This window comes from Ranitomeya variabilis, chromosome 2 (genome assembly GCF_051348905.1).
Source record: "Ranitomeya variabilis isolate aRanVar5 chromosome 2, aRanVar5.hap1, whole genome shotgun sequence".
NCBI classification, from domain to species: domain Eukaryota; kingdom Metazoa; phylum Chordata; class Amphibia; order Anura; family Dendrobatidae; genus Ranitomeya; species Ranitomeya variabilis.
In genome coordinates, this window is record NC_135233.1 from 252,153,569 (window position 1) to 252,170,107 (window position 16,539).

Sequence of the window (16,539 nt, forward strand, 5' to 3'; positions counted from 1 at the left end):
AACAGGGAGGTTCCATCTACGAATAGTAAGTAGGAATTTTGAAGCTCGTAAATAATTGATTCGAACCAGCCATTGGTTACTTCACCCCGTTTGCTTCTGCTTCTTGATGTCCTCCAGACCAGAAATGCACAGGACAAATGCAATGAAGTAACTCATGACTGCAGGTAGTCTGTAACCATGGAGACACATAAATCTGCACAAGAGTTGTATATACAAAACGGAAGAGGTTTACTAAGGGGGTTCAAATTTTCATCTGGTTATTAGGTGTGAAAGACTTGCACCTCTTAGGTATCACTTCCAGTCATACCAGTGAGGTCACACACTCAGTCACGTTTCCAGACCTGATTTTCGTGTTTGGGTGACTGTAATTATCCCTCACGAGTTGTAGCGGAGCACATTGCAGACAGTAGAGCGTACAGGACACCGTCTGGTGTTACACAATCTGCTGACAGGGAAGTTACTGGCAAAGATTCCCCAGGGAAAGAAACATTCGGAAGCAACTGTCTGCAGCTTATGTTACCGCCATAGTGAGCGGACATATGTGATGATGGCATCATTCCATACAATGCTCATTGTATATATCCACATGTAACATAACGTACATAATGCAGCAGGTTAAGGCACAGCAACATAATAAACATGCTGCAGTTGCTTAAATAATGACAACTAAATTTGTGACATTTTTATAAGAACTAGATAAGGGAACTAAAGGTAAACCAATCAAAATTACAGAAGATGCAAAGCTAGGAGAAATAGAAGACATAGAAAGAATTCAGAGAGATCAAGATAAGCTTGAAAAATGGGCAGCAACTAATAGAATGGTATCCAACAGGGAGATATGCAAGACTCTGCATCTGGGCAAAAAAAAAAATCTACAGAATGGGAAGAATAGAACTAAGCAACAGCATGTGTGAAAAATACTTGGGTATACTAATAGATTGCAGACTGCACATGAGTCAACAGTGTAATGCAGCAGCAAAAAAGGCAAGCACAGTTCTAGAATGCATTTAGAGAAGCATAGAGTCTACAACCCCTGGCAACAATTATGGAATAATCGGTCTTGGAGGATGTTCATTCAGTTGTTTAATTTTGTAGAAAAAAAAGCAGATCACAGACATGGCACAAAACTAAAGCAATTTAAGAAACACTAAAAGAAATCAAGAACAAATAATGTGGTAGTCAGTAATGGTTACTTTTTTTTTAACCAAGCATAGGGGAAAAATTATGGAATCACTCAATTCTGCATCTAAAAAGGAGTGATCACACCTTGGAGAGCTGTTGCACCAAGTGGACTGACATGAATCATGGCTCCAACACGAGAGATGTCAATTGAAACAAAGGAGAGGATTATCAAACTCTTAAAAGAGGGTAAATCATCACGCAATGTTGCAAAAGATGTTGGTTGTTCACAGTCAGCTGTGTCTAAAATCTGGACCAAATACAAACAACATGGGAAGGTTGTTAAAGGCAAACATACTGGTAGACCAAGAAGGACATCAAAGCGTCAAGACCAGAAACTTCAAACAATATGTCTCCAAAACAGGAAATGCACAACAAATGTGGAACGAATGGGTGGAAACTGGAGTCAACGTCTGTGACCGAATTGTAAGAAACCGCCTAAAGGAAATGGGATTTACAAACAGAAAAGCTAAACGAAAGCCATCATTATCACCTAAACAGAAAAAAAACAAGGTTACAATGGACTAAGGAAAAGCAATCTTGGACTGTGGATGACTGGATGAAAGTCATATTCAGTGATGAGTCGTGAATCTGCATTGGGCAAGGTGATGATGCTGGAAATTTTGTTTGGTGCCGTTCCAATGAGATTTATAAAGATGACTGCCTGAAGAGAACATGCAAATTTCCACAGTCATTGATGATATGGGGCTGCATGTCAGGTAAAGGCACTGGGGAGATAGTTGTCATTACATCTTCAACAAATGCACAAGTTTATGTTGATATTTTGGACACTTTTCTTATCCATCAATTGAAAGGATGTTTGGGGATGATTAAATCATTTTTCAAGATGATAGTGCATCCTGCCATAGAGCAAAAACTGTGAAAATATTCCTTATAAAAAGACACATAAGGTCAATGTCATGGCCTGCAAATAGTCCGGATCTCAATCCGATTGGAAATCTTTGGAGGAAGTTGAAGAAAATGGTCCATGACAAGGCTCCAACCTGCAAAGCTGATCTGGCAACAGCAATCAGAGAAAGTTGGAGTCAGAGTGATGAAGAGTCCTGTTTGACACTCATTAAGTCCATCCCTCAGAGACTGCAAGCTGTTACAAAAGCCAAAGGTGGTGCAACAAAATACTAGTGATGTGTTGGAGTGTTTTCTTTTGTTGTTTGTTTTTCATGATTCCATAATTTTTTCCTCAGAATTGAGTGACTCCATCATTTTTCCCCTATGCTTGGTTAAAAAAGTTACCATTACTGACTACCACATTTTTTCTTCTTGATTTCTTTTAGTGTTTCTTAAAGCCAGAAAGTTGCCATTTGAAATGACTTTAGTTTTGTGCCATGTCTGTGATCTGCTTTATTTTCTACAAAATTAAACAAATGAATGAACATCCTCCAATGCCGGTGATTCCATAATTTTTGCTAGGGGTTGTAGATCACGTGAAGTAATAATCCCCCTCTACTCCTCCTTGGTCAGGCCTCATCTGGAATACTGTATCCAGTTCTGGGCACCACATTTTAACCCCTTTCTGGCATTGGACGTACTACTCCGTCCATGTGACCTGGGACTTAATACCCATGGACGGAATAGTACATCCAATGCGATGAGATGCGCTCCTGGGGGGAGCGTGGCTGGGTGTCAGCTGATTCTCACAGCTGACACCCGGCACTAAATGCCACGAGCGGTCACGGACCGCTCCCGACACTTTAACCCCCAAAACACCGTGATCAAACATGATTGCAGTGTTCCGAAGCCGGCAGAAAGGCTGACAGCCCCTCTGCCTTTGGATTGGAGACCCAGCGGCATGACGCGGGGTACCGATCGCTCCCATGGTAACCCGATGTCGTCATGATGACATACGGGTTACCAGAGCTGAGAGACTTCCTATCATGCGCAGTGCATGTCAGGAAGTCTCTAAGGTCGGTGTGCAGGGATTGCAGCCTGCACAAAATGAGTGTCCCATAGTGGGACACAGTGTAAAAGTAAGAATTAAAACAATTTTTTTTTAAATAATTGTAAAACTATTTAAAACAATAATAATAAAAAAATCAATATTTATTCCATCAATAAATATGTGAAATAAAAAAAATCTAAACAATAAAAGTACACATATTTAGTATCGCTGCATCCGTAACGACCCGGCCTATAAAACTGTCCCACTAGTTAACCTCTTTAGTGAACACCATTATAAAAAAAAGGACAAAAAACAACGCTTTATCATCATACCGCCGAACAAAAAGTGGAATAACACGCGATCAAAAAGATCGATATAAATAAACGTGGTACCGCTAAAAACGTCATCTTGTTCCACAAAAAAAACAAGCCCCCATACAGCTCCATCACGGGAAAAATAAAAAAGTTATGGCTCTCAGAATAAAGCGATGCAAAAATAATTATTTTTTAATATAAAATAGTTTTTATTGTATAAAAGTGCCAAAACATAAAAAAATGATATAAATGAGATATCGCTGTCATCGTACTGACCTGAAGAATAAAACTGCTTTATCAATTTTTACCACACGCGGAACGGTATAAACGCCCCCACAAAGAAATTCATTAATTGCTGTTTTTTGTTCATTTTGCCTCACAAAAATCGGAATAAAAAGCGATAAAAAAATGTCATGTGTACGAAAATGGTACCAATAAAAACATCAACTCTTCCCGCAAAAAAAATAGACCTCACATGACTCTGTGGGCCAAAGTATGGAAAAATTATAGCTCTCAGAATGTGGTGATTCAAAAAATATTTTTTTGCAATAAATAGCGTTTTTTAGTGTGTGACAGCTGCCAAACATAAAAACCCACTATAAAGACCCACTATAAATAGTAAATGAAACCTCCCTTTATCACCCCCTTAGTTAGGGAAAAATTATAAAAAAAAATGTATTTATTTCCATTTTACCATTAGGGTTAGAGTTGAGGCTAAAGTTGGGGTTAGGGTTTGGATTACGTTTGCGGTTGGGATTAGGGTTAGGGTTGGGATTAGGGTTAGGGGTGTGTCAGGGTTAGGGGTGTGGTTAGGGTCGGGACTGGGGTTAGGGGTGTGTTGGGGTTAGGGGTGTGGCTAGGGTTGGGATTAGGGGTGTGGCTTGGGTTATGGCTAGGGTTGGGATTAGGGGTTAGTGATGAGCGAGTATACTCGTTACTCGTGATTCCCCAAGCATGCTCGGGTGGTCTCCAAGTATTTCAGCGTGCTCGGAGATTTAGTTTTCATCGCCGCAGCTGCATTATTTGCGTCTGCTAGACAGACTGAATACATGTGGGAATTCCCTAACAAACAGGCAACCCCCACATGTATTCAGGCTGTCTAGCAGTCACAAATCATGCAGCTGCGGCGACGAAAACTAAATCTCCAAGAACATCCAAATACTTGGAGACCACCCGTGCATGCTCGTGGAAACCTGAGTAACGAGTGCAGCGCCCCAGAGTCCTGGTCGTTGCAGTACTGACGCTCCGCCGCTAAGGGGAGTGATGGTACGTCTGATGGCACTTAAGGAGTTCACCTGACCAGGTATCATAGTCACACTTTACACTTCACATTCTGGCCACCAGGGGGAGCAAAGGGTTCTATGCATTAGGCCACTCCTCACAATCTGGTAAAACTGGGGGCTGGATAGGAAGTTAGTCAGAAGCTGACTGGGTTGGAACCAGGCAACATCCTGTGGCAGAGGGTGTTGCGGGGGGAAGATTCAGGGGGGGTCTCTGTCAGGGGTGGGATCCTGACAGTGGCCTAGCGAACAGAACAGAACATTACGGAGCCGCGCCTGCACTCGAATGCGGCGGCATCCTAAGAAAGGAAAAGAAGCGAGGTTTACTGTGGAGAAGTGAGAAACGAGATCGCAGCAAAAAGGAGATAAAGCCAGTAGGAGTCGTGCCGTAAGATCGAGGCAACATCCTACTGAGGCGCGTAGCCGGTGGCCGGAACGCCGAGGAAGTATTAGGCTCCAAGCAATACTTCAAACAGCGGCAGGACAGTTAATTTTAGGTTGGCTGTCTCACCTAAATCACCTAAGCAGACATAGGGGGCAATTGTGGGAGAGTTCTCACAGCACATCTAGAAAAGTTCATTGGGGGGTCTAGTTTCCAAAATGGGGTCACTTATGGGGGGTTAAGGGCTCTGCAAACGCAACATGATGCCCGCAGACCATTCCATCAAAGTCTGTATTCCAAAACATCACTACTTCCCTTCCAAGCTCTGACAGTAGTTTTCTCCCACTTATGGGGTATCCGCATACTCAGGACAAATTGCACAACAACTTTTGGGATCCAATTTCTCTAGATACCCTTGGGAAAATTAAAAGTTGTGGGCTAAAAGATCATTTTTGCGGAAATTTTATTTTTTTTATTTTCAAGGCTCTACATTATAAACTTTAAAAGGTTAAAAGTGCTCACCACACATCTAGAAAAGTTCCTTGGATGGTCTAGTTTCCAAAATGGGGTCACTTTTGCGGGGTTTCCACAAACGTGACATGGCGTCCGTCCTCAATTCCTCAATTCCAGCCAATTCTGCGTTGACAAAAGTCAAACGGCGCTCCTTCCCTTCCGAGCTCTGCCATGCGCCCAAACAGTGGTTTACCCCCACATATGGGGTATCGGCGTACTCTGGACAAATTGTACAACAACTTTTGGGGTCCAATTAATTTCTCCTGTTACCCTTGGTAAATTAAAACAAATTGGATCTGAAGTAAATTTCTTGTGAAAAAAAGTTAAATATTAATTTAAAAAAATTAGAATTGAGAGTCGTCAGTGGTTGATACCTTTTAATGGATAACTGAATAGATGGTAACAAATTGCAAGCTTTCAAGACTACTCAGGTCCCTTCATCAGGCATAGATTAATACAAATTCTGAAGAATCACATTTATGCACAATACAGCCCAGAAATAATGCCATAGATAAGACAGGTGACGTGAAGCAGAACTACCATTATGTGACAGTGATTAACAGTTGTGTTCATAAATATTGGAATAGTTCATACATAAGGAGTGTGAATGTTTTATTGTCCTCTGGTTGGGGTATGGTTCTGTGTTATGATGCCCCCACATGGTGTGGGGAGCAAATTCCTCAATTGATGTAAAAAAGGCATAAATCCATGCGACACATTTATTCCTGCACTGAGTGTGTCAAAGGTCGTCAGAAGTTTATATTCCCAGACTCTTCTGTCTCTCTGAGATTTGAAATTACCCTTTAGTACAAGTAATCTCATGTACATAATGCTGTGATCAGGGAGATAAAAATGTATTGCCACAAATTTTAATCCTTCTAACTTCCTAACAAAAAAAATTTTGGTTCCAAAATTGTGCTGTTGTAAAGTAGACATGTGGGAAATGTTACTTAAGTATTTTGTGTGACATATCTGTGTGATTTAAGGGCATGAAAATTCAAAGTTGGAAAATTGAGAAATTTTCAAAATTTTAGCCAAATTTCCGGTTTTATCACAAATAAATACACGTCATATCAAAGAAGTTTTACCACTATCATGAAGTACAATATGTCATGAAAAAATGTCAGAATCACAGGGATCCGTTGAAGCGTTCCAAAGTTATAACCTCATAAAGAGACAGTGGTCAGAATTGTAAAAAACGGCCTGGTCATTAACATGCAAACAACCCTTGGGGGTATAGGGGTTAAAAAAAAGACATTGAAAAGCTGGAGCAAGTTCAGAAAAGAGCTGCCAGGATGGTGAGCGGACTGCAAAGAATGTCCTACGAGGAACCATTAAATGAGCTGGGAATGTTTAGCTTGCAATATTGGAGGACTTAATGGACTTAATAGCTGCCTACAAATATCTGAAGGGATGTCACAGTGTAGATGGATCATCCTTATTCTCATTTGCACATGGAAACACGAGAAGCAATGGAATGAAACTGAAAGGGAGAAGATACAGATTACATATTAGAAAAAAAACCTTTTTGACAGGGTGATCAATGAATGGAACAGGCTGCCACGAGAGGTGGCAAGTTCTCCTTCAATGGAAGTTCTCAATAAGAGGCTGGACAGACATTTGTCTGAGATGGTTTAGTGAATCCTGTATTGAGCAGGGGGTTGGACCAGATGACCCTGGAGGTCACTTCCAACTCTAACATTCTATCATTGTAGGGCTCTATGACACAGAAACGTGCTCAGAGCAGTGCTCCCTTCCCCCGCCTCCTTTTTGGTTCAGTTCCATTAATGTAAAGCAAAGTTCACAATTAAATTCTGATAGCAGAAGGAAACTTCATATAAAAAAATTACTAGGGTCTCACTTAAAGATCAAGATCACTATATGAAAATACCACCAGGACCCCATCCCCCTCCTCTAGTTTGTTTCTCATCTGCAGCAGTTGATATTTTGCAGTCTTCTTGAAAGGTTGCTGTAAAATGTGTTTATGGACGATATCCAGTTATTAATGTGATGTACAGTACAGAGCAGCGCCGGATTCAGCGGGACAATAATCAGTAATTGATGGTAGGACGGATGCCCAGTGTAATGTGCGTCCTCAATCCTACATGTTTATTGCTCTGCTGTTTATTGGATTTGCAGTAAACTGAGATTCATCCCAACAATGCATCTCATTAATATACAATGTGCTCAGAGGACGCAGATAACCAAAGAGAGCAACAATGCGACAACTCATATGTAATATGGAGGAAGCGCATAATATACCAACCAACATAGACACAAGAACATACCAGGTACATAAAAAATGTATAAAACCACCCTGTGCAAAAGAAGTATGATAACTATAATACTGCCCCTGTGTACAAGCATATAACTACTATAATACTGCTGCTATGCACAAGAATATACAGTGGGGCAAAAAAGTATTTAGTCAGTCAGCAATAGTGCAAGTTCCACCACTTAAAAAGATGAGAGGCGTCTGTAATTTACATCATAGGTAGACCTCAACTATGGGAGACAAACTGAGAAAAAAAATCCAGAAAATCACATTGTCTGTTTTTTTATCATTTTATTTGCATATTATGGTGGAAAATAAGTATTTGGTCAGAAACAAAATTTCATCTCAATACTTTGTAATATATCCTTTGTTGGCAATGACAGAGGTCAAACGTTTTCTGTAAGTCTTCATAAGGTTGCCACACACTGTTGTTGGTATGTTGACCCATTCCTCCATGCAGATCTCCTCTAGAGCAGTGATGTTTTTGGCTTTTCGCTTGGCAACACGGACTTTCAACTCCCTCCAAAGGTTTTCAATAGGGTTGAGATCTGGAGACTGGCTAGGCCACTCCAGGACCTTGAAATGCTTCTTACGAAGCCTCTCCTTCGTTGCCCTGGCGGTGTGCTTTGGATCAGTCATGTTGAAAGACCCAGCCACGTTTCATCTTCAATGCCCTTGCTGATGGAAGGAGGTTTGCACTCAAAATCTCACGATACATGGCCCCATTCATTCTTTCATGTACCCGGATCAGTCGTCCTGGCCCCTTTGCAGAGAAACAGCCCCAAAGCATGATGTTTCCACCACCATGCTTTACAGTAGGTATGGTGTTTGATGGATGCAACTCAGTATTCTTTTTCCTCCAAACACGACAAGTTGTGTTTCTACCAAACAGTTCCAGTTTGGTTTCATCAGACCATAGGACATTCTCCCCAAACTCCTCTGGATCATCCAAATGCTCTCTAGCAAACTTCAGACGGGCCCGGACATGTACTGGCTTAAGCAGTGGGACACGTCTGGCACTGCAGGATCTGAGTCCATGGTGGCGTAGTGTGTTACTTATGGTAGGCCTTGTTACATTGGTCCCAGCTCTCTGCAGTTCATTCACTAGGTCCCCCCGCGTGGTTCTGGGATTTTTGCTCACCGTTCTTGTGATCATTCTGACCCCACGGGGTGGGATTTTGCGTTGAGCCCCAGATCGAGGGAGATTATCAGTGGTCTTGAATGTCTTCCATTTTCTAATTATTGCTCCCACTGTTGATTTATTCACTCCAAGCTGGTTGGCTATTGCAGATTCAGTCTTCCCAGCCTGGTGCAGGGCTACAATTTTGTTTCTGGTGTCCTTTGACAGCTCTTTGGTCTTCACCATAGTGGAGTTTGGAGTCAGACTGTTTGAGGGTGTGCACAGGTGTCTTTTTATACTGATAAGTTTAAACAGGTGCCATTACTACAGGTAATGAGTGGAGGAAAGAAGAGACTCTTAAAGAAGAAGTTACAGGTCTGTGAGAGCCAGAAATCTTGATTGTTTGTTTCTGACCAAATACTTATTTTCCACCATAATATGCAAATAAAATGATAAAAAAACAGACAATGTGATTTTCTGGATTTTTTTTTCTCAGTTTGTCTCCCATAGTTGAGGTCTACCTATGATGTAAATTACAGACGCCTCTCATCTTTTTAAGTGGTGGAACTTGCACTATTGCTGACTGACTAAATACTTTTTTGCCCCACTGTAACTACTATAATACTGCTCCTATGTACAGGAATATAACTACTATAATACTGCCTCCTATGTACAAGAATACAACTACTATAATACTGCTCCTATGTACAAGAATATAACTACTATAATACTGCTCCTATGTACAAGAATATAACTACTATAACACTGCCCCTTATGTACAAGAACATAACTACTGTAATACTGCCCCTATGTACAAAAATATAACTACTGTAATACTGCCCCCTATGTAGAAGAATATAAGTACTGTAATACTGCCCCTATGTACAAGAATATAACTACTATAACACTGCCCCTTATGTACAAGAATATAACTTCTATAATACTGCCCCTTATGTACAAGAATAGAACTACTATAATACTGCTCCTTATGTACAAGAATAGAACTACTATAATACTGCCCCTTATGTACAAGAATAGAACTACTATAATACTGTCCCTATGTACAAGAATATAACTACTATAATACTGCTCCTATGTACAAGAATATAACTACTATAATACAGCACCCATGTACAAGAATATGCACTACAGTTCAAAAGTTTAGGGTCACCCAGACAATTTTGTGCCTTCCATGAAAACTCATATTTTTATTAATCAAATGAGTTGCCAAATTAATTTAAAATCTAGTCCAGACATTGACAAGGTTCGAAAAAAAGATTTTTATTTGAAATTATTTTCTCCTTCAAACTTTGCTGTCGTCAAAGAATGCTCCCTTTGCAGCATTTACAGCATTGCAGACCTTTGACATTCTAGCAGTTAATTCGCTAATCTGGAGAAATTTCACCCCATGCTTCCAGAAGCCCCTCATGCCAACCGACAAGTTGGTTTGGCTTGATGGGCACTTTTTGGTACCATACGGTCAAGCTGCTCCCACAACAGCTCAATGGGGTTGAGATCTGGTGACTGCGCTGACCACTCCATTACAGATAGAATACCAGCTGCCTGCTTCTTCCCTAAGTAGTTCTTGCATAATTTGGACGTGTGCTTTGGGTCATTGTCCTGTTGTGGGATGAAATTGGCTCCAATCAAGCGCTGTCCACAGGGTATGGCATGGCGCTGCAAAATGGAGTGATAGCCTTCCTTATTCAAAATCCCTTTTACCTTGTACAAATCTCCCACTTTACCAGAACCAAAGCAACCCTAGACCGTCATATTACCTCCACCATGCTTGACAGATGGTGTCAGTTACTCTTCCAGCATCTTTTCAGTTGTTCTGTGTCTCACAAATGTTTTTCTGTGTGATCCAAACACCTCAAACTTGGATTCGTTTGTCCATAAGACTTTTTTCCAATCTTCCTCTGTCCAATGTCTGTGTTCTTTCTCCCATATTAATCTTTTCCTTTTTAGCCAGTCTCAGATATGGCTTTTTCTTTGCCACTCTGCCCTGAAGGCCAGCATCCCGGAGTCGCCTCTTCACTGTAGACGTTGACACTGGCGTTTTGCGTGTAGTATTTAATGAAGCTGCCAGTTGAGGACCTGTGAGGCGTCGATTTCTCAAACTACAGACTCTAATGTACTTGTCTTGTTGCTCGGTTGTGCAGCGGGGCCTCCCACTTCTCTTTCTACTTTGGTTAGAGAATGTTTGTGCTCTCCTCTGAAGGGAGTAGTACACACCGTTGTAGGAAATCTTCAGTTTCTTGGCAATTTCTCGCATGGAATAACCTTCATTTCTAAGAACAAGAATAGACTGTCGCGTTTCACATGAAAGTCTTTTTTTTCTGGCCATTTTGAGAGTTTAATGGAACCAACAAATGTAATGCTCCAGATTCTCAACTAGCTCAAAGGAAGGTCAGGTTTATAGGTTCTCTAATCAGCCAAACTGTTGTCAGCTGTGGTAACATACTTGCACAAGGGTTTTCAAGGTTATTCTAACCATCCATTAGCCTTCTTACACAGTTAGCAAACACAAAGTACCATAAGACCACTGGAGTGATGGTTGTTGGAAATGGGCCTCTACACCTATGAAGATATTGAATTACAAACCAGACGTTTGCAGCTAGAATAGTCATTTACCACGTTAACAATGTATAGAGTGTATTTCTGAATCATAGAATGTTAGCTTCATTGGAAAAAAACATGCTTTTCTTTCAAAAATAAGGAAATGTCTAAGTGACCCTAAACTTTTGAATGGTAGCGTAACTACTATAATACTGTCTCCTATGTACAAGAAAATAACTACTATAATACTGCCCCTTAGGTACAAGAATATAACTACTATAATACTGCCCCTATGTACAAGAATATAGCTACTATAATAATGCCCCTATGTACAAGAATATAACTACTATAATACAGCACCTATGTACAAGAATATAACTACTGTAATACTCCCTCTTTTGTACATGAATATAACTACTATAACACTGCCCCTATGTGTACAAGAATATAAATACAATATTGCCATTATATACAAGAATATAAGTACTATAATACTGCCCCTATGTACAATAATATAACTACTATAACACTACCCCTATGTACAAGAATATAACTGCTGTAATATTGTCCCTTTGTACAAGATTCTAACTACTATAATACTGCCCCCTATGTACAAGAATATAACTACTATAATTCTCATCTCCATGTACAAGAATATAACTACTATAATACTGCCCCCTATGTACAAGAATATAGCTACTATAATACAGCTCCTACGTACAATATAACTACTATAATACTGCCCCCTATGTACAAGAATATAGCTACTATAATACTGCCCCTATGTACAAGAATATAACTACTATAATACTGCCCCTATGTACAAGAATATAACTACTATAATACTGCCCCCTATGTACAAGAATATAACTACTATAATACTGCCCCCACGTACATGAATATAACTACTATAATACTGCTCCTATGTACAAGAATATAACTACTATAATACTGCCCCCTATGTACAAGAATATAACTACTATAATACTGCTCCTATGTACAACTATATGACTACTATAATACTGCCCCCTATGTAGAAGAATATAACTACTATAATACTGTCCCCTATGTACAAGAATATAACTACTATAATACTGCCCATGTACAACAATGACTACTATAATACTGCCCCCTATGTACAAGAATATAACTACTATAATACTGACCCTATGTACAAGAATATAACTACTATAATACTGCTCCTATGTACAAGAATATAACTACTATAATATTGCCTCCTAAGTACATGAATGTATCTACTATATTACTGTTTCTATGTGCAAAAATATAACTACTATAATACTGCCTCCTATGTACAATATAACTACTATAATACTGCCCCTATGTGCAAGAATATAACTACTATAATACTGCCTCCTATGTACAATATAACTACTATAATACTGCCCCTATGTACAAGAATATATCTACTATAATACTGCCCCTATGTATAAGAATATAACTACTATAATACTGCCCCTACGTACAAGAATATGACTACGATAATACTGTGGAAAAGGAAAGTTCAAGCTTTACAAACATACAAATGTTTGTGGATGAGTACAAAAAAGCCGTGCAAACAAGAACTATTATAATACTGCCTGCATATAAAAGACTATAACTAATACTGCTGCCTATGTACTAGAATACAATTACTATACTCTGCTCTATATTAATACTTTGAGAACTGCCCCCTTGGTAAAAAATTTAAAAACTGGAATTAAGTATAAAAGACCCATCTCTGCAATCATATGGCGGATTTATTTTTTTTTTTTAAATAATTAAAAAAAAAATGTAATAGTTGGGGGGGGGGGGGGAACGGGAATAAAATAATAGCATAAACTGGCCACCTTTTTGATATGGTGACAGGTCCTCTTTAAACAGAATTTATCCCTGATGTAGGCTTCACAGCTGACTGAGTTTACAAGCGTAGTCTTCCGCTCTTCTCCCCAATGTGGGTGAAGATGAATTAGTCAATAACAGTAATTTTCCTTAAAGGTTACGGTGTTTTCGTGCTGCTCTCTGTGTACACAGCTCGATGTGGAAATGGTATAAAAAACAGATTAGAGGTTGTTTATGGAGGAGGAGAGGATGAGGAGCATTCAGGGCGGTTAGTAAATGGCAGAATTAGAATAATGCATCGATCGGCTTCTCTTTAAATGGCCACAACCACAGGACTCAACTTGTTTTTTTGTTTTGTTTTTTTTTTAATGTTGGACAGAAAGTCTCATATTGTTAGAATATCGACCATTGTAGATTTTCTGATACGCAGCAGCAAATCCCCTGCATTGTGACATATGATAAAGTTCTGGTTACATGCATTCCCCACTAGAGGGCGCTCAGGAGCTTACTGCAGTCAGATTATCAACTCTAGCGCTTCCCCTAGTGGTGGCTGCATGTAACAAGACTCTATGACAGAAGATTCCATGACATCAGAAGATTCTATGACATCAGAAAGAAGAGTCTGGAATCTTTGCCTGAATCTTCCTTAAAGAGGGAAGAGGACATAGCACGTGGACCGTCACTAGCCCAAGTCTTCAGCTATGAAGTTTTCAGTAGTCACTGCAGTCCTTATGCTTTTTTGTCTCTATGTTGAAAAGTCTGGAACAAGAAAACATGATACAAGAAAATTAAAAAAATCAAACACATCACTGGAGATTGCCCTGATAGGAAATGGTACAGAGCATGATGCCATAGAGGGGCCCAATGCAACTGAACATAGGCGACCCATCACTATCGCTGCCAGGTGGAGGGCCCGACCCCACGGAAGAAGTCACCTGGAGCTACAGCACAGGGAAGGTCTTCTGTGGCGCCTCCTGATTGCTATGAATATAACTCCAAGGCTTCATGGAGAGAAGCAAGATGCAAAGGAAGAAAAATAAGCACCTGATGCCATAGTGCCAATCACCATGTATCACGTACCCAAGCTGCACCCGCAATATAAGAATAAACATCACTGGTCTTATAACCTGCAACCTGGAGAATTATTACTGCACGGCAGAACGGATGATGGGGGGTGTAGTACTGTAACGCTCTCTGGTGATATAGCATACATGACAGGATTAGACACACAGCTCAGCAGACAGCATCACACAGGATAGGATTAGATACACGGCTCAGCAGACAGTATCACACATGACACTTCGATACACAGTTCAACAGTAGAACTCAATGGGATTAGATACACAGCTCAAAAGACTATCACAGGATAGGATTAGATACAGAACTCAGCAGACAGTATCACACAGGATAGAATTAGATACACGGCTCAGCAGCCAGTATCACACAGGATCGGGTTAGATACACAGCTCAGCAGACAGTATTACAGGATAGGATTAGATACAGAACTCAGCAGACAGTATCACAGATGGGATTAGATATACAGCTCAGCAGATGGTATCACACAAGATAGGATTAGATACACAGCTCAGCCGACAGTATCACACAAGATAAGATTAGATACACAGCTCAGCAGACAGTATCACACAGGATAGGATTAGATACACGGCTCAGCAGCAAGTATCACACATGACACTATTAGATACACAATTCAACACAGTATAACTCAATGGGATTAGATACACAGCTCAAAAGACTATCACAGGATAGGATTAGATACAGAACTCAGCAGACAGTATCACAGATGGGATTAGATATACAGCTCAGCAGATGGTATCACACAAGATAGGATTAGATACACAGCTCAGCCGACAGTATCACACAAGATAGGATTAGATACACAGCTCAGCCGACAGTATCACACAAGATAAGATTAGATACACAGCTCAGCAGACAGTATCACACAGGATAGGATTAGATACACGGCTCAGCAGACAGTATCACACAGGATAGGATTAGATACACGGCTCAGCAGACAGTATCACACAGGATAGGATTAGATACACAGCTCAGCAGACAGTATCACACAGGATAGGATTAGATACATGGCTCAGCAGACAGTATCACACGATGAGATTAGATACGTTGCTGGCTTATTTTCCCTAGCTATGACGTCCTGATTACATTACTATACCCGGCCTGTTTCTTGCTCGGGGTAATGGCGGCAGATTACTCACGACTTTACCATGTCGTCTAGCACTTAGTAAATATCTGCTAAAGTGACAACGACCCGATAACTCGTCACGACTCTCACATTACGCAGGGCAGCTTCTCAGGAACACGGCAGACACTGTGTACCTAATCATTGCGACAGCAGCAGATGTATCTCCCACATACTGTAGGTCTGTCAGTCAGGAAATAAGGCAGCTAATATGGCTGTCACCCAGCTTTGTGAGAGGCCTGACCAGCCTGGCTATAGTGGCATGTAATGTAGGAGTTTACATTGTGGTAAGACCTTGCAATCATTGGTGTGCAGCAACATGGGGTCCCCTCAGCCTTCCTGCCATTACTGTGAGGCCTACAGGCCTGAGCTCACAGAAAACTCCGGAGCGACTCATGGCAACCAATCAGATTCCAGAACTTATTTTCACAGAGCAAGTAAGAATATGAAAGCTGCATTATGATTGGTTGCTATGGGAAACCTATTCCTTGAGGCCCAAGGCCTGTGTAAGGGAAATAAGGACACCACCAAATGGTGGAATCAATCAGCAGTACAAAAACATGGCTGCCTATACCAAAAAATAGAAACAGTGCCACCCCTGTCCACAGTGCAAAACATCAGCCCTGTTCACACATGGAGTTCACACCTCCCTCTATGTATGGTTTGCCATGGTATGTAGGAACATAGTGGAGTGTGTCACCGCCATCTTAGCATGTGAAAGGGCTTCATAGGAGATTCTGTAAGCCGCAATACTATAACACTAGTATTAGTCCCATAGAGGGACTGAAAGGTAAAGTGAGAAATAATTAAAATCATAAATAAAATAGAAGATTGAATGCCAATCCAAAAATACAGGAAATGACCCCTGAGGTACAAATTCTGCCTCCGCACCCCTCCTGTGATACCACCACCTGGGCTTTATGGTTGATATTTCCTGGGAAATACTTTTTTTTTTAG